A 9203-nucleotide genomic window follows, 5' to 3' on the forward strand; every position below is an offset into this window, starting at 1 on the left:
CAAAAATGTATAAAAATGTACGAAAATACGTCAAAAATAGGCGACATACAAGGAATAAGAATATAAAAACGCTAAAAAAAACTAAAACAAGTATCTTCTGTTTTTTCATTTTCGATGTTTCAATTTTAAAATTTTTCAGTTTTCTGATTTTCAAACTTTTGGAGGTTTTTCCAATTTACATTTTTTAAAGATTGTGCAATTTTAGATTTTTTCAGTTTCTTGATTGTTCAGTTTTCCCTTGTTTTGATTTTTGATTTGCAATTTTTTTAGTTTTTATTTTAAATACAGATGTAAAAATAATTATAATTTTCAATATGTTTCGTTTTTCAATTTTACGGTATTAGAAATCGTTTCATTTATCAATGTATCAATTTTTCTATTTTTAATTTCTCAAGTTTTCATTTCCTCAAATTTGCGATTTGCAATTTTTTGTTTGCTTTATTTTTACAATTTCCCGATTTTTCAATGTTCCAATGTTTTTCCAATTTTAATTTTTTCACTCTCCGAGTTTTCAATTTTTGGATTTTCAGTTTCACGAGTTTTCAATTTTTAATTTTTCAATTTTTCACTTCATTTTTGTGATTTTCTTTGTTTTTTCAATTTTTCGGTTTTGAATGTTTCCGATTTTATAATTTCTCTTTTTTCAATGTGAAATTTTGGATATATCAATATTTGATTTGCAATTTTTCGATTTTTCAACTTTTAGATTTTTAAATTTTCTTTTGCTCAATTCTAGATATTCCATTTTCCCGACTTTTCAGTTTTTACTTTCTTTCTTTACGTTTTGATTTACATTTGTTTTAGTTTTTATTTTAAATATTTAATAATAATTATTATAATTTTTAAAATTTTTTACTTTTCAATTTTACGATTTTAGAAGTTTTCCATTTTTCAGTTACTGGATTTTAAAACTTTCTCATTTATTCGTTTTTTAATTTTTCATTTTTTCGATTTTACACTTTTTTGATTTTGCAATTTTTCGTTTTCTTCAGTTTTTCATTTTTTCGTTTTTTTAGTTTGTCCATTTTTAATTTTTCGTCTTTTCAGTTTTTTGAATCAAAAAATGAAAAAATTGTGAAGTGAAAAATCAAAAATGAAAAAACGAAATGTATAAAATGAAAATTTTGACAATCTAAAAATTGGAATTCAAAAACTTGAACAACTGAAAAAAAGTAAAATCAAAAAAACGAAATATCGTAAAAACGAAAAATTGAAAATTAAAGAAATCGAAAGTCGAAAATTTAAAAATTCGAAAAATTGAAATCAGAAAAATCGAGGTACTGAAAAAGTGAAAAATTAAAATATTGAGAAATCAAAGATTAAAAAAATGGAACAATTTTTCATTTCGTTTGCGTAATTTTCTTTGTTTTTCAATTTTTCGGTTTTGAATGTTTCAATTTTAAAATTTTTCAGTTTTCTGATTTTCAAACTTTTGGAGGTTTCAATTTTTAATTCTTCGATTTTTCGAATTTTCGATTTTTTCTGTCTTCAGTTTTTCCTTTGGGTTTTGTGTTTACTTTATCTTTTAAAATTTTTGGTTTTTTAATACTTTGAATTTATAATTTCTCTTTCCAGTGTGAAATTTTTCAATTTTTCGATTTGCAATTTTCTCGCTTTTAATTTTTCGATTTTTTAAATTTACATTTTTTAAAGATTGTGCGATTTTAGATTTTTCAGTTTTTCCTTTCTTCAATTTTTGATTTGCAGTTTTTCTAGTTTTTACTTTAAATACATATGTAAAAATAACTTTAATTTTCAAAATTTTTTGTTTCCTTTATTTTTACGATTTCCCGATTTTTCAATGTTCCGATGTTTTTCCAATTTCAACTTTTTCACTCTTCGAGTTTTCATTTTAAAATTAAGTTTTTCGATTTTCCAAAGTTTGGGTGTTTCATTTTTAGATTGTGCAATTTTTAGATTTGCTTTTTCACGAGTTTTCAATGTTTAATTTTTCAATTATCATTTTTTAAATATTTCGATTTGTAATTTTTCACTTCGTTGTTTTTCAATTTTTCGGCTTTGAATGTTTCCGATTTTATAATTTCTCTTTTTGCAATGTGAAATTTTGGATTTATCAATTTTTTGATTTGTAATTTTTCGATTTTTCAGGTTTTAGGTTTTTAAATTGCCTTTTGCTCAGTTTTAAATTTTCCATTTTCTCGATTTTTCATTTATTCGATTCCTAATTTTTCATTTTTTCGATTTTACAATTTTTGGCTTTTCGAATTTTTCGAATCATTAATTTTTTTCTATTTTTAAGTGTCTCGATATTTACTTTTTCAATGTTTTGATTTTTCGTTTCTCGAGTTCTTCGATTTGGAGTTTTTCGGTTTTCCACTTAATTTTCCGTTTTCTTCAGTTTTTCATTTTTACGATATTAGAAACCGTCCCATTTTTCAATTATTGAATTTTAAAACTTTTTCGTTTATCTATTTATCAATTTTTCTATTTTTAATTTCTCAATTTCTCATTTATTCAAATCTTTGTTTTGCAATTTTTTGTTTCCGCGTTTTGTTTTCTTTGTTTTTACAATTTCCCGATTTTTCAATGTTCCAATGTTTTTTCAATTTCAATTTTTTCACTCTTGGTGTTTTCATTGTAAAATTAATAAGTTTTTCGATTTTCTAATTTTGGGTGTTTTATTTTTTGATTAGCAACTTTTCGATTTTTCAACTTTTAGATTTTTAAATTTTCTTTTACTCAGTTTTAAATTTGCCATTTTCTCGATTTTTCAGTTTTTCCTTTCTTTCTTCAATTTTTGATTTACAATTGTTTTAGTTTTCATTTTAAATGTGTAATAATAATTATTATAATTTTGAAAATTCTTTACTTTTCAACTTTACGATTTTAGAATTTTTCCATTTTCAGTTATAGGGTTTTAAAACTTTTTCATTTATTCGATTTTTAATTTTTCATTTTTTCGATTTTACAGTTTTTGGCTTTTCCAATTTTTCGATTCATTAATTTCTTTCGATTTTTAAGTGTCTCCATATTTACTTTTTCAATGTTTTGATTTTTCGTTTCTTGCGTTCTTCGATTTTCAGTTTTTCGGTTTTCCACTTAATTTTCCGTTTTCTTCAGTTTTTCATTTTTACGATATTAGAAATCGTCCCGTTTTTCAATTATTGAATTTTAAAACTTTTTCATTTATCTATTTATCAATTTTTCTATTTTTAATTTCTCAATTTTTCATTTATTCAAATTTTTGTTATGCAATTTTTTGTTTCCGTTTTTTGTTGTCTTTGTTTTAACAATTTTCCGATTTTTCAATGTTCCAATGTTTTTTCAATTTCAATTTTTTCACTCTTGGAGTTTTTATTGTAAAATTAATAAGTTTTCGATTTTCCAAATTTTGGGTGTTTTATTTTTTGATTTGCAATTTTTCGGTTTTTCAAATTTTAGATTGTTAAATTTTCTTCTGCTCAGTTTTAGATTTTCCATTTTCTCGATTTTTCAATTTTTCCTCTCTTTCTTTAATTTTTGATTTACAATTGTTTTAGTTTTTATTTTAAATATTTAATAATAATTATTATAATTTTTAAAATTTTTTACTTTTCAATTTTACGCTTTTAGAATTTTTCCATTTTTTAGTTATTGGGTTTTAAAACTTTTTCGTTTATTCGATTTTTAAATTTTTATTTTTTCGATTTTACAATTTTGGGGTTTCCAATTTTTCGATTCATTAATTTTTTTCTATTTTTTTCTGTCTCGATATTTACTTTTTCAAAGTTTTGATTTTTCGTTTCTTGCGTTCTTCGATTTGCAGTTTTTCGGTTTTCTTCAGTTTTTCATTTTTTGTTTTTTTTTAGTTTCTCCATTTTTAATTGTTCGACTTTTCAGTTTCTTGAATCAAAAAATGAAAAAATTGTGAAATTGAAAAATCAAAAATGAAAGAACGAAATGTATAAAATGAAAATTTTGACAATCTAAAAATTGGAATTCAAAAACTTGAAAAACTGAAAAAAAGTAAAATCAAAAAAAAGAAATATAAAATCGAAATATTGAAAATTAAAGAAATCGAAAAATGCAACGAAAAAAATGACAAATAAAAGGATAAATTATCCATATAAACTGTGACAAAAAACTAACTAAAATTGGACAGAAATGCAACAGGAAGTGAAAATTGATAAACCAAGAAATCGAAAATTTTAAAAATTGAAAAATTGAAAACTTGAAAAATCGAGAATTCCAAAAATCTAAAATTTTAGATATCCAAAAATTGCGAAAAAGTGAAAAATCGAGAAACTCAAATATGAAAACATTAAAAATTGAAAAATTTCATATCGAGAAATCTAAAACATCAAAAATCAAAAAAATGAAATGTCGAGAAATCCAGAAATCGAAAAATCGAAAGTCGAAAATTTTAAAATTCGGAAAATTTGGAATAGAGGAGAGCGAGAAATTAAAATGTTGAGAGACCAAGGAATCAAAAAATTGAACAATCGGGGGATCGAAACATTAAAAAATAGAAAAATTGAAATAACGGGAATTTGAAAAAAACAATAAAAATATACAAAAATGGACGACAATATGTCAAAAAAGACGATATACAACGAGCAAAATAGTATAAAAAACATGAAAAAACGCCAAAAGGGAAAAAAAATAAGGAACCGAAAGTACAACGAAAAAAACGACAAAACAAAGAGACAAATAATCGATATAAATTGCGACAAATACTGACCAAAAATACAGTAATTAAAATTGGAGATAAATACAACAAAAAAGAGGTGACAAAAAGCGACAAAAAACCCCCAAAAAAACAGTCGAAAAACTGAAAAATCGAGAAATCCAAAAATATAAAATTTAAGAAATCCAAAAATAGTAAAAAAGTGAAAAAAATACATATAGAAAAATCAAAAAACTGAAAAATCCAAAGTCGAACATTAAAAAAAATGAAAAATTGAAATCAGAAAAACCAAGGTACTGAAAGAGCGAGAAATTAAAATATTGAGAAATTAAAGAATAAAAAAAATTGAACAATCTAGCTATCAAAACATCAAAAAATCGAAAAACTGAAAAATCAAAAATCCGAAAACTGAAACGTCGAAAAATTGAGAAATCCTCACCTGATCTGACCTGACTTGACCTTACAAAACAGTGAAAAAAACTGGAACCACAAAGAAAAACAACAAGAATTTATAAAAATGGAAAAAAGTTAAAAAATCGAGAAACTCAATTATGAAAACGTCGAAAAATTGAAATATTTAAGATCGAAAACTCTAAAATTTCAAAAATCAAATAACTGAAAAATCGGGAAATCCAGAAATCGAAAAATCAAAAGTCGAAAATTAAAAATTCGAAAAATTTAAAACCAAAAGTCGGAGAACAGAAACATGGAGAAAAAAAAATATCTAGAGATTAAATAATCAAAACAATAGGGAGTCGGCCGATAGACCCGACTACAATACTTCCTTAGCTAACGCTCAGGAAGTGAAAATTGATTAACCCAGAAATCTAAAATTGAAAAATCAAAAACCTGAAAAACCGAGAAATCCAAAAATCTAAAATTTAAGATATCCCAAAATGGCGAAAAACTCACATATGAAAGCATCAAAAAATTGAAAAATTTTATGTCGAAAAATCTAAAATTTCAAAAATCAGAAAACTAAAAAATCGAGAAATAGAAATTGCAAAATCGAAAGTCGAAAATTTAATTTAAAATTTTTTGGAATTAGAAAAATTGGGGTAATAAAAGAGCGAGAAATTAAAATATTGAGAAAAAGAGAATACAAAAATGGAACAATCTGACTATCGCAACAAAAAAAAATCAAAAATTTAAAAATTTTAAAAATTAAAAACCAAAATCGAAGAACAGAAGCATCGAGAAATTAAAATATCAAGAAGATTATAATTATGATTAGCTGAAAATTGATAAGCCGTAAACCGAAAATTTAAAAAAAATTGAAAAATTGAAAACCTGAAAAATGGAACATTCGAAAAATTGAAGAGCTGAATAAGTACCTGAAAAATCGAAAAATTCAAAAATGTAAAATTTAGGATAAGGAAAAAAGCGAAAAGGTGAAAAATCGAGAAAATCACATATGAAAACCTCGACAATTTGAAAAATTTAAGAGCGAAAAATCTAAAATTTCAAAAATCAAAAATCTGAAAAAACGAGCAATTCAGAAATCAAAAATTCCAAATTCGAAAAATTGGAATCAGAAAAGTCAGGGTACTGAAAGAGCGGGATAAAAAAATATTGAGAGATCAAAGAATAAAAAAATTGAACAATCTGGCAATCAAAACATGAAAAATCGAAAAATTGAAAAACGAAAATCGAAAAACAGAAAGATCGAGAAATTAAAATATCGAGGAATCGAATAATCAAAAAAGTAGGGAGTCGACCTATAGACTCGATTACAATACTTCCTTAGCTTACACTTACGAAATGAAAATTGATAAACCCAGAAATTGAAAATTTGAAAAACTGAAAAACTGAAACACTAAAAAATGGAAAATTCGAAAAGTTGAAGAATTGAAAAACTGAAACATCGAGAAATTCAAAAATTTAAAATTTTAGGCATCTAAAAATAGCGAAAAAGTGAAAAATCGACAAACTCCAATATAAAACATTAAAAAATTGAAAAATGTAAAAACGAAAAATCCACAATTGCAAAAATCAAAAAACTGAAAAATCTAAAAATCCGGAAATCGAAAAATTGAAAGTCGAAAATTTAAAAATTTGAAAAATTGGAATCAGAAAAAGCGAGGGACTGAACGAACGGTGTATTAAAATTTTGGGAAATAAAAAAAATCAAAAAATTGAAAGAACGAGGTATTGACAAATCCAAAATCCTAAAATTGAAAGTTGAAAATTTAAAAATTCGAAAAATTGAAAAACAAGAAGAACAGAAACATCGAGAAATAAAATATCGAGAAATTTAATAATCCAAAAAGTAGGGAGCCGGTAGATGGACTCGGATTACAATACTTCCTTAGTTTACGCTCAGGAAGTGAAAAGTGATAAACCCAGAAATCGAAAATTTTAAAAATTGAAAAATTGAAAACCTGAAAAATGGAAAATTCGAAAAATTGAAGAACTGAAAAACCCAAAATTTTAGATAACCAAAAATAGTGAAAAAGTGAAAAATCGAGAAACTCAAATATGAAAACATCGAAACAATGAGAAATTTTGAATCGAAAATTTCAAAAAACAAAAAACTGGAAAATCGAGAAATCTAGAAATCGAAAAATCGAAAGTTGAAAATTTAAAAATTCGAAAAATTGAAAAACAAAAATCAAACATCGAGAAATTAAAATATTGCAAAATTGAATAATCAAAAAGTAGGGAGTTGGCTATGGACTCGATTGCAACACGTCCTTGGCTTATGCTCACGTAATGAAAATTGATAAATTCGGAAATCGAAAATTTTATAAATTGAGATATATATGTATTGAAAACCTGAAAAATCGAAAACTCAAAAAATTCATTAATAGAGGAATCGAGAATTCGTAAAATCGACAAATCGAAAAACGCCAAAAATACAGAAATTGAAAAGTCAAAAAATTGGAAAATCGAAAAATTGAAAAGCAAACGACAAAAATAAAAAAATATTGTATATTTAAAATTTGTTTACCCAACCTGAATTCTAGATAAAACCGTCATACTATTATATATAAAGTTGATATACAACAACACGTACCACAGATAAGTAGTGTTTTTTATGACTAAAAAACAAAAAAATAAATGTATTTCCAACAAGTAATACATCACCCAATCACAGGAAATGTTAAAAGTGAAAAATAAACTCGCAACAATGACTGTTGTATAACACAAAATGTCCAAAAACCTCGCAAACAACCAAAAATATGTTGTTTAATTAAAAACAAACTATACTTAGATTGTTTTAATCCTAATCTCGAACCGAGTTAAGATTAAACTTTAGATTTCCACTGCAGTCTTTTATAAATACTACCATACAACTATCAAACGTCAATTATTACCTGCACCGCACCTAACAAACAAAATGCAGTCCAAAACCCTCGTGTTTCTCCTGTGTGTAGTGGTTCTAGCAGAAGGACTAACCATCCACAAAAGGCCAGCACACGTAAGTTCTCAACTTTTCTTCAAATCGAACCTTTACACTCTTTCCCAACAGACAAAACTCAGCAAAGAATCTTTAGAAAAAATCACCGAGCTTGTCAAAAGCGACGATTGTCCACAATGGGTCCCGGTTGATGGAGGATGGATCGACTGGTGCGACCCAGCGTACCATCCCGGCAGATAGTGTTAAGAGTGGGACAGTTCACCACGAAACAAAAAATTACACGTATTATTGTCTCAAATAAACTAATTTTAATCACGTCTGTGAATAAATAAACCAAAAATTAATAAACAAAAATATCTAACTGACCATTGAAGTATAGATTATCTTAATCCTAATCTCAACCGAGTTAAGATTAAACCTCAGATTTCCACTGCATTCTTTTATAAATACTACCATACAACTATCAACCGTCAATCACCTGCAACCTATCAAACAAAATGAAAGCCAAAACTTTTGTGTTTCTCGTCTGTGTAGTGGTTCTAGCAGAAGGACTAAGCATCGACAAAAGATCCCCATGCCCTCCTACCGTAAGTTGTTAACTTTTCTTCAAATCGAACGTTTACACCACTTTTCTAATAGCGAAAGTTGGGCAAAGAATCTTTAGGAAAAATCATCGACTTTGTCAAAAGCGTGGAAGTCAATAGCGACGAGTGTCCACAATGGGTTCCGTTTGGAGATGATTGCATCGACTGGTGTGACCCAGCGTACCATCCCGACATGAAATAGAGTGTCGAGTGTGAATACTGAACCACCAAATAATAAATTTTGACTTAAAAATATAGTTGTATGATTTAGTGATAACCTTATGACCTGACCCCTCTATGGTTGTATTTTGTTGAACAAAATTTTGATGTGTCACCTTCTATATTTACATCTTGTTTACCCATTCTGGATTCTAGATAACCGCTACATAAATTGCTACAGATAACTCGTGTTTTTTGTCCAAAGACCTCGCAAAAACCTCAAATATCTCCAAATGGATACTGAACTATTATAGATTATTGTAATCTAGAACCGAGTTAAGATTAAATCTCAGATTTAAATTTTAAAATTTTTCAGTTTTCTGATTTTCAAACTATTGGAGGTTTCAATTTTTCGAATTTTCGATTTTTTCTGTCTTCAATTTTTCCTTTGGATTTTGAATTTTCTTTATCT

The 9203-nt window shown here is 26.0% G+C and overlaps 1 long non-coding RNA gene across 1 annotated transcript; it reads left to right on the plus strand.

Moving 5' to 3' along the window:
* The first annotated feature begins 7863 nt into the window (after window positions 1-7863).
* Window positions 7864-8825, plus strand: LOC135131460 (uncharacterized). Its single transcript, XR_010280917.1, has 3 exons — window positions 7864-8048; window positions 8100-8575; window positions 8628-8825. It is a non-coding gene; the product is annotated as an uncharacterized LOC135131460 (long non-coding RNA).
* Window positions 8826-9203: the final 378 nt, after the last annotated feature.

Source organism: Zophobas morio, unplaced genomic scaffold (genome assembly GCF_036711695.1).
Source record: "Zophobas morio isolate AGI-343-1 ecotype UQ-CSIRO unplaced genomic scaffold, CSIRO_AGI_Zmor_V1 ptg000020l, whole genome shotgun sequence".
NCBI classification, from domain to species: Eukaryota; Metazoa; Arthropoda; class Insecta; order Coleoptera; family Tenebrionidae; genus Zophobas; species Zophobas morio.